Source organism: Camelus dromedarius, chromosome 15 (genome assembly GCF_036321535.1).
Source record: "Camelus dromedarius isolate mCamDro1 chromosome 15, mCamDro1.pat, whole genome shotgun sequence".
NCBI classification, from domain to species: Eukaryota; Metazoa; Chordata; class Mammalia; order Artiodactyla; family Camelidae; genus Camelus; species Camelus dromedarius.
The window spans coordinates 11876596-11886417 of NC_087450.1; positions in this window are offsets into that span (position 1 = coordinate 11876596).

A 9822-nucleotide genomic window follows, 5' to 3' on the forward strand; every position below is an offset into this window, starting at 1 on the left:
GTGAGAATAAGCGGGCTTGTACCCACGTGAGAGAGGAAGCGCTGCCAGCGTTTCCCTGGGCTGTTTTGCTCTCCACGTGATGGTGGTGCCGGCTAACTTCCCACAGTCGCCACTTGCCCCCGAGGGCAGTGTCCTGTCTCCCTTCAGACGGAGCACGTAGCCTAGGGCTGTCCGAGCTGGTGCTTGGCTAGCTATGTGTAGAGCCCTGCCCGAAGCATCTCCGTCCTCCTCCCCTCCCCTCCCCCGTCCCCCCCCCCTTCTCTCTGGTCTTCTCCCACTGCCCAGGCTCCTCCAGGCCAACTCTGCAGCCCTGCTCCTCCTGCAGTACTTGGGACCCCCTGAATGGGTCAGGGCCGTGCGTGGGAAGAGGTCCCATCCCTCTCTATTCATTGCCTGGTATTCTTCCCACACTTTCTCCTTCCCTCCTTCCCACACGGGGTTTATGTATGACCGCTCCATCTATTAAGTTTTACACTAATATCCTCACACTCCCTGCCCCCACACAGGTCCCTTCCTGTCTCAGCCCTGAGCGCAGAGCAGAAGGCTACGGGGTCAGGGTGTGTTCCCCAGGAACCCCCAGTCCGCTAAGGACACAGTGCGAGGGGGCAGCTCTGCTTTGATGAATGACAGGCAGCCTGGGCTGGCAAGACCCCTACCCACTTAGGAGGTGCCCCGAAAAGTGTTTATGTCATTGTATGATGTGCTGCAAAGCTCGCTGAAATAGATGGTTTCATACACAAACGTAATATGCCAAAATGAACTCGGCAGCTGAATAAAGAATTCTACTAATGGGAGTGCACAGGTTAGGAAGCTCTGCGTGTGCTGTGTGTGTGTGTGTGTGTGTGTGTGTGTCCCTAGGGCGGGCAGGGGTGAAATTACTAACCTGAGCTCCTTGACAATCCTGAGATTCTAAGTGCTGAGGGGAAACAAACAGGTTAATCGGTCTCAAGTGAGGTTAACTAGGACGTGAGTTTGGGGCAAAGAAAAGAGGTCCCTCTTTCCCAGACTCCTTTTTCTCTGCCTTATATGTCGGTGGTCCTCTGGGCTCTCTCCTAAGCCCACTTCTCTTTTTGGGTGGGCTTCTCTCCTCTCACATCTTCCATTAGCATCTGAGTGCAAATGATATTTAAATATCTCACCGCCCACCAGAAAGCTCCATTTGAATATCCCTTAATCACCTGGGACCTTTCAGGGCAAAATCAAGCCCGTCATCTTGTCCCCTGAGCCTCACTCTCCTCCTGGGTTCCCTAGTTCAGTGGATAACTCCACCATGGCCCCAGTTACTCAGCCTGAAATCCTAACCACCCCCCATCTCTCCACACCTAATTGGTAGCCAGATAGGTGGGCTTTTTGATTGGAACTCTAAATACTTCTGAAATATGTCCACTCTTCTCCATCCTCACTGCTGCTAGCGTGGTTTAGTCCTTAGTATACTGGCCAAGGGCTCAGACTCGAATCCAGATTCCCTGGCTTTGAATTCTAGAGGAGATTAAGTCTAACCCCCAAGGTGCAAGATTCACTTGGGCAAATTGTCCCATCACTTGGTGCCTCCGATTCTTCCTCCGTAAAGTGGGAATAGAGTATCTACCTCCTGGGGCTGATGTGAGGACTGAATTTCACGTAATACATGTGAAATGCTTTTAAAATTGCCAGGCACAGGGGAAGTGTCAGCGACCATGACTTTGGTGTCATCACCATCGTCACCACCGGTGTTATTACCTGAGCTATCACCAGGCTCCTAACACGGCTGCCGGCCTCATCTCACTCCCTCCTAATCCACTCGCCACACTGAAGCGGTGCCCGAGGCTCGGGTAGGGAGACTACAGTGCTCCGTTACCAGAGGCGAGTGGCCGGGCAGAGCCAGGGCCTCGGTCTAGAGGATTCCAGAGCCATTGATCTTGGCTACTAGGTCACTCTGCGTATTTGCTGCAAATATGAAGAATGAATGGATTTGGAACAAGAAGGCAAGAAACCAATGGAGGCAAAAACTAAAAGAGAGAGTCAGAGGAACTCCGGATTTTCCATATGGAAGGGATTCCAGGGCAGCCATCTAGTTGCAGGGGGCGGGAGACCAGGAGACTTGCACTGAAGCTTGGTTTGAAGGGGAAGCATAAGGCTTTGGTGGAGATGCTGATGGAGAGAATGGGTGGGAGGAGCTCAAGTCCTGCCAGTACCCGATAACCCTCTGGTACTTCCATACTGGCCAGTCTCAGGCAGTGAGGACCAGGTGAAATCCTGGAGGGATCCAGCCCTGGCCATCAGAGCAGTCTGGACCACAGGGCGTCTTCCTGGGAGTTCCTCCTATCTCTGACCACCCATCAGTGTCTGGGGAGGAAACTAATGGAAGCTGTAGCATCTGGGATCAAGTTCGCTTGGAGCAGGGGTGGGGTGGTGGTGGGATGGGCGTGAGAAGAGAGGTGGGGGGTGTTCAGGTGGGCAACCTACACAGCCTCCCTGTCTGCATCCACTGCTCTGGCTCCTTCTTCCGAGAGAGTCAGCAGGAGCCATGGCCTCACGCAGGAGGAAGTGATTTGGACTCGGGGGTGGGGAGCTCTGCCAACTAACTTCTCAGGTTAGCTCTGCTCTCCGAGCTTTCTGAGCAAGGCTGCCAGTCAGTCGGCCTGCCTGCCCGCTGGGTGGCTTCTGGACAAAAGCCAACTGGGAGCCGGAAGGCGGGGAAGGGATAGACTTGTTTCAGGCACTGGCTCCGAACTCTGGATCTGAGGCTGGTGACTTGGGTTGCTGCCCTCCCTTCTGCCCCCGAAGAATGGAAACCTTTGGGAAAGCAGTCCAATGACCCCATGTACTTTGCTTCAGGCCCCAAACTGCCTTGACAGTTCATCTTTCTCCCTTTAGCAATCCTGGGAGTTCAGGTGCAGGGCAGAACTTTGGCAGGGAAGAGCCTGCCCCATCCCTGGCCCAACCAGACCCCAGCAGACAATCTGGCTGCACGGGCTGAGTATGTGGGAGGGACAGAGGGCACCGTACCTCTGCAATTGACTTCTCTGAGAACCCTTCCCTGGCATGGGGTGGGGGTGGGGGCTGGGAAGGAGAGCCCTGGAGGGAGGGAGCTATGCTCTAGCTTGTCTGACTCAGCCCCATGTGAAAATGAACAGTGTTCCTTTTAAAAATCAACAATCTTGCAATGTCTAGGATCCGTGGGATTTTCGCAGCGGAGGTTGAGGGTGGGATAAGGAGTTTTTAACACCAAGCGACATGCAGGCAAATTCACTGAGAGCCACCCGACCACATCCCCGCCTTTGACATCGGTGTTTTACCTTCCACAAAAGCCCTGGGTTCTCTGCCCTGCCTTGCTTTTTTCTTCCTGGATCCCAATTGTCAAGCCTTCAAGAAAATGCACTTCAGTCCTTTGTCACTGAGTGTAATTTGATAAACTGAGCAGAAACACACTGCTCTCCCCATCCTTTCAAAAACTGTTACCGCCAGAGAAAGAGGATGGGGAAAAGAGATCTGAGGTCTTTGAATGGAAGTTTAAGCACCAGCGCAGGCGCGCGCGCGCACACACACACACACACACACACACACACACACACACACACACACACACAGAGTCTCATGCACATACCAGGACATGGAGTTGCCTGGGATGGGAGGAGGTTGAATCCCAGAATCTCTTGCGTGGGGCCTGGCCCTGGGGTCCTGGGGCGGATGCCCTCCCGGCTCCCAGCGGCTCCCCTAGTTGCAGGCCTGGTTGCAACCGCCCAGTGGGCGGTGCCAGGGCAGGTTTCAGGCTATAAAGGCTCTTGGCTCCCCGGGCCTGAGGGAACGCCATCTCTGCGGCAGTGTCCCTGCCAGCCACAGCCGGCGTGGGGCCCGGCCGTGTCCCATCGCCACCGGGCAGCCTACTCTTTTCCAGGCAGTGCCGACTTGGACACTGTCAGCTCCTGGTACCTACCTCGTTCTCTCCATCGGCAAGTCCCTTTGGGGGTCGCTTTCGTCTGAGTTGGGTGTGGGGCGGGAGGGAAAAGACTGGGGGTGTGCGGGCTCTGACCGGGGAGGATGGGGGTATTTCCATTTCTCTGAAAAATGTTCCTTTTGGGGCAAGTGTCTGAAGCGGAGATTTCTGAGATGAGCTATGGAGTGAGGCTTGTTCCCCATTCGGGAGAAGGAGAAAGCTGCAAAGTTCTTTCCTGAGGGCTGCCCCCTTCCCAGGGCTGCAAGGGGGTGGGTGAGGGGCTCCATGCGAGCTGTGGGTCTCAGAAGCTGGGAGTGAGGCACCAGGCTGTGTCTGCATCTGGCCCTGCTAGGTAGAGACACTTAGATAGGGGCTGTTATCTATAAAACCAAACTTAAAATATATATGTATAGAAATAGCCAGTGACGAGAGGATACTGGGGGTGGGGTGGGAGCAAGTCACACTAAGGGACAAAGAAGAAGGAAACCTTTAAGAAATAAATAACCAGCATCCAGAATCCAGATCTGCTTCAGAAGCATCCCAAACAGCAGGATGGCAGCTCCGAAGAGGAGGGTGGGCTGGCTGGGACTCCGGCAGGTGGTGGGTTTGAAGGTGTCAGTAAATGTTCTAAACAACAGCCAAGGAGCCCTTGAAGCTGCAACGCGGGGGAAGGAGGGGCACCCAGCCCCTGGGGTCCCCAGAAAGGCAGCATCAGGGCCCTGTGGGGACTTCCAAGCTGAGCTGGGTTAAGCCCCTAGCCTGCAACCAGCTTGGACAGCAGGGGTTCCAGCCCCTCCCGGGAGAGTCAAGGCGCAGTCAGGGAGTGTCCTCTAAACTGTCCTTGAAGGTTGGGCGCCAGAAGGGCACTGCTCGCCTTGTGGTGCCCGTCTCGGAGGGAGAGCGGAGAGTGGGATCAGGTAGGCAAACAGGCCTGAGGATGAATACCTGGGGCCGCAGCTGGGGTCCAGGGCCACAGGGGTGCTGCTCCAGCTCCGGAGAAGCAGCAGCGGAGTGTGTCTGAGCAGCAGCCGGGGTCCCAGGGTGGGTCTTCTCCTCCACAGCCCCGCAGAAGGAAATAGAATGCTGCTTCCCCGCTGGACTTGAATGTTTTCAGGCAAGGGGGCCCCGCCACTGGCCTGCATGTACAGAGAAGCAGCAGAAGGAGACGGGGACCAGCCTGAGGCCCTGGGGAGGATGACAGGGAGCAAGGAGCTGATTTCCGAGGCTTCCCGGGTGCCAGCAAGGCAGGACAGGGCTAAGAGCGGAGAGAGCCCCCTGAGGTGAAGTTCTGAGCTTTGTCCCTCTGGCTAGTTGACCAGGGGCCACATGGGGGCCAGGAAGATCTGCCGCAAGCTCCTCTGACCCCTGCACACCGGCCCCGCCTCCTGCCCGCAGCCTCCTGGTCTCACTGCGACAATGACCACCCCACCTCTATCCCAGGCTTTCACTTCTTTTCATTTGGCTCTGGTCAGGGGAAGTAGAGGTACTTTTAGGGAAAAGAATGAAAAGAAGTATCAGTTTTTTAAAAAAAATTCCGGGCCTAAACTATGCAAAATTAAGTGTAAAATGGACACCTCCCTCTGTCACCAGCTTTAATGGTCAGAAGCACGGACATGAAACAAAGGGGCAGCTGCCCTGTGGGACAGGCTCTCATGTCTCAGGGGGCTGCATGCTTGTCTGGGAGGAGAGGGACCAGGACAATGCAATGGGGATGGGGAGGGGGGCTCTGGGCCTCGGATTTTTCATCAGTAGAAAAAGTTGGATGTGAATCTAATATCTAAAAATAGTGTTATCTCACAGGGCTGTGTGGAGATGAAGTAAAATAGTAGCTGCAGAAGAGATTTGCTGGCTCTACCGGGCTGCACACATGTCAGGCATTTGCAAAGTGCAATGTCTATTTCTTTGGGCATAGAAAGGCCCAGGACACTCCTGGGGAGTTTTGTGCATCCCTGAAGAGCAGATCTGCCCCTGTGGATGGGTGCTTTCTGAGCCCGGGAAGAGGGTGCAAAGGCTGTGCCTTGCCCACTGTCTACATCTTCCAAAAGGGCCTGAGGCCTGCCCTCTGTGTTCTCCCAGCCCCTCTGCTAAGCACGGCAACGTTCCCCCCGGCAGAACTCCGCTTGAAGCGGCATTCCTGGGACTGACCCGCAAGTCTGCTCTCACTGATTTCAAGGTGCCTATCAGGCTACAGCGGGGGAAACAGGGGGGCCGAAGCTCAGAGCACTCCAGGCAGTAGCTGAAGCCCTGGGGTGTGCCCTGGGCTCCGTGGAAAAGGGCTGGGGAGATGGGCAGGGAATATTCTGTCCTACGGTCCAGTCTGTCTCCCAGAGCCTCATGGGTTGAGCTGTGACCCATCTTGGAGGCAGTGCACAAGGTGCCAACCATACTCCTTTCACCAAAGGTAGGGCTGGGTCATGCTTCAGAAGACTGGGGTTCAGTTTGGGGTCTAGACACTCTATGACCAGGATTAAGGGTCAATCTAGGATTAGGCTCGGGGGTCTGTTTTAGGCCAAGTTTATGGGTCAGACCACAGTCTGGATCAAGGCTCAGTGTGAGGCCAGGGCTCTGAGTCCATCTGAAGTGGGTGGAAGAATGTCCTCTGATGGCATCTTACTGGTCAAGAGGGCTGCTGATTCTCCCCTGTCCCCCGTATTCCTACTCTCCCTCCCAGCTCTGCAAGTCTTAGGAAATCATAATACCACGGCTTTTCTTCTTTTTTTTCCTAAGTACTCTTTGGGGTTTGAGCAGAGAGATGGTTCCAATTAGGAAACCCAGCGACTATTGCTGCGAAGCCACGCTGTCCCCATAGACATTCCCCAGGACCCCACTCGGTTGGCTGGGCAATAAAGACTCAGAATGACTCCCCCACGCCCCCTCCCAACTCCCACCTGAACAGGAGGAGAGGATGGAAGTGCCCAAAGCCATCAGTGAAGTTGGGGGAGGGGAAGACAATAAGTTCCTGGAGACTTTTGCTGTGATCCCGGCAGAGCAGACACCTCCCGTGGTCTCTTGAGGTTGGAGGCGGGTGTGTTGCGTGAATTTGTTGACAATGATCGCCTAAGTATACGTGCCTGCGCCTTGTGTGTGTGTGTGTGTGTGTGTGTGTGTGTGTGTTTGCACGCACGCGTGTGTGGGTGCACACAAGGGTGCTCAGTATTGGCCTGTGCATCTATTTGCATCTCTACAAGGCTGTGTCCATCCTTTCAGAGGTTGATACCTCCACAGGTGGTTCCCCAAGGTCACTTTGTGCATTTGGCCACCTCTGGGGAGTGCTGTGTCTGGAGATCAGGCTAGACTCTGAAGGCTCTTCAAAACAGCAGGGCGTCAATAATCTTCCCCAGCCCCATTCTCGCCCAGCCTCACCGCCAGGTAGGAACGGTGTGGCTTTGGTATCAGGGCTCCTGGGTACCCAGTCTAGAGTTGACTGTCCTGTGGAAACTTCCCTGCTGTGAGGGTGTGCCTCTGCTCTCTATTTCTGGGGTCACAGTGGTCCTGACAGGGACTTTATGAGTGTCTGGGCCCCAAGCCGCCAGGGATGGAGGTCTGAAGGCGCTGAGGCAGAAGCGGAGCCACTTAAGAGTCTACATGCAGGCCCTTGGGGTTCATCTTCCACCGTGAAAGGAGCCCGAGGGCAAGGGGAGCAGGAATTGCTTCCCCCTGAATCTGTAGTGCTACGACTGTCCACCAGGTGGGGTTCCAGGGCAGAGAGTGAGAGTCGAGATGCCCCAGCGCTAGGAAGCAACAGACAAGCTTTTAAATCTCCGCCTGCCCCATGAACCTCGGAAGCGCTCACACAGGGAGGCACAGCACAGATGCTCGCCCCTTAGACACTCACACGCATTCTCTTCTGGGGAACTCTGAAATAGAACTCTCATTGGGTGCAGGGAGGTGTTAAAAGGGGAGTCTAGTTTCGTTTACACACATAACATCCTAACTGAAGGTTAGGTCTTCTGATCTGAGAGTACGAGAATGAACGAGGGAGAAAGGGGGCTGGAGAAACAAGACGCGCGCGGGAGAGGGCGAGGCAGGCGCTAGCTAGACGCTGTCGGGGTTGGCAAGCATAGCTCCATGTATCACAGACACGCAGGAGGAGAGGCCAGATGACAGACGGATGCACGATGCACAGACACACATCCAGCTCCAGAGAGAACACAAACCCGCAGACACACTACATAGCTCCACAGATGTCAGGCCGACCGGGGGACCCACACGCGCGCGCACACAGGTGCGGCCCCGGGCCACACGCACATCTCACACAGGCACGCGCACTGGGCCCTCAGAGGCGGGCTGGGAGAAGGTGACCGCGCTCACCCGGCATGTTTATTTACTAATTTATCAATGAACACTTGTACCCGACTCCTCCTGCCTCCGGGTGCCGGGGCCGCCGCATTTGTCCTCGGCGCGGGACATTCACCGGGACCAGCATCGGGGTCCCTCCGACGCTGCAGAGGGCTGGGGGACTACAAAATTAGAGGGTCTCAAGGTGTCCGAGAGGAAGGGCTGCAACGTTAGCGGCCCGGGACGCAGACGGGGAGAGGGGAACATCGGGGTCTTGTAGGGTAAGCCATATGGAGAGGGGGAGGGGCCTTGGCATCCGAAGTTTGGTGATGTCCGGGTCCGGGATGGGGGACCCCAGGGTGAAGGGATTGGGAGTAGCAAATGAGAAGATTGAGGGTTCCTGGCAGATAGGAATCGCGGGGTTCCGTGGGATAGGGGCTAGGGACCCTAAGCACAGGTTCAGGGGCTTTTGGAGCCCTCAGTCGAGGGGCAGTCCGGCAGAGACCTCAGCTGCTGGGGCGACGGCCCAGACGGGACTGCCTGGGGTAGGAGAAGGGGGCCTGGGAGGGAGGAAAAGAGGGAGGGAAGTAGCCTAGCAGCCAAGCGGGCACCGTGCGAGTGCGCACCGTGTGTGTGTGTGTGTGTGTGTGTGTGTGTGTGTGTGTGTGTGTGTGTGTGTGTGTGTGGTGTGTGTGTGTGTGTGTGTGTGTGTGTGTGTGTGTGTGTGTGTGTGTGTGTGTCTCATCTCGTCCGTCCGTAGGTGCCGGGCTCAGCGAGACGCCGGCAAGAAGGAAGAGGAGGCGAGAGGTGAACTGAGTTTGATCCTGCGGCGGCTACAAGTGGGTCCGGGGCGGGCGGCGGGCGGCGGGCGGCCGGGGCGGGGCGGGAGGCCGGCGGGCGCTCACACGCTCCGGCCGCCGGCCTCTCACCACGCCTCCGGCTTTTGTGAGCGCGGGGGGGTGGGTGGGGGTGGGGGGTGGGGGTGGGGGGGCTGGCGGAGCGCCCACGGCGCAGCCTCCCGCCTCTATATAAACACACGCATCGCCTGGCTTTGGGCTCAAATTCAGATTGAGAGAAGCTTTTAAAACCATCAGCCCTGAAATCCTGCCTCCTGCTTTTCCTCCTCTTTCATTCCTTTTGCCTTCCTTTCTTTTTCCCCCTTTTCTTCCCCCAGCAGCAACTCCAGAGCCGAGAGACTGCGTCCCAGGACGGACTGCTTTTTCTTAATTGATACAATAGCCCAGCTCGGGTTTTCACCTCCTCCCCCAACCCCACCCCGCCTCACCCCTCCCGCCCGCCGCCGCCGCCGCCGCCCCAGCGCCCGCCCGGGGCTCTGTCGCCGGCTGCGTCCCGTCCCGGCCGCGGTCCGCCGGCTCCGCACCCGCGCCCGCCGCGCCGCCTCGCCCGCCGCGCCCGCCTCGGGGGTGCAGCGGCGACTCTGGGGCTCGGGCGCGCCGCCCGGGGCAGCCCAGGCACTCTGGGCTCGACCTCTCCTCTAGCCTCAGCCGGGGAGCCTTCCCCCTCGCACCCAAAGTTTCTGGGGTTCGTTGGAATTTGGGATTCAGAATTTTTTCCTTTTTTTTTCCACCTAGGAATTTGAGGGGAAAACTTTCGACAAATCGATCGTA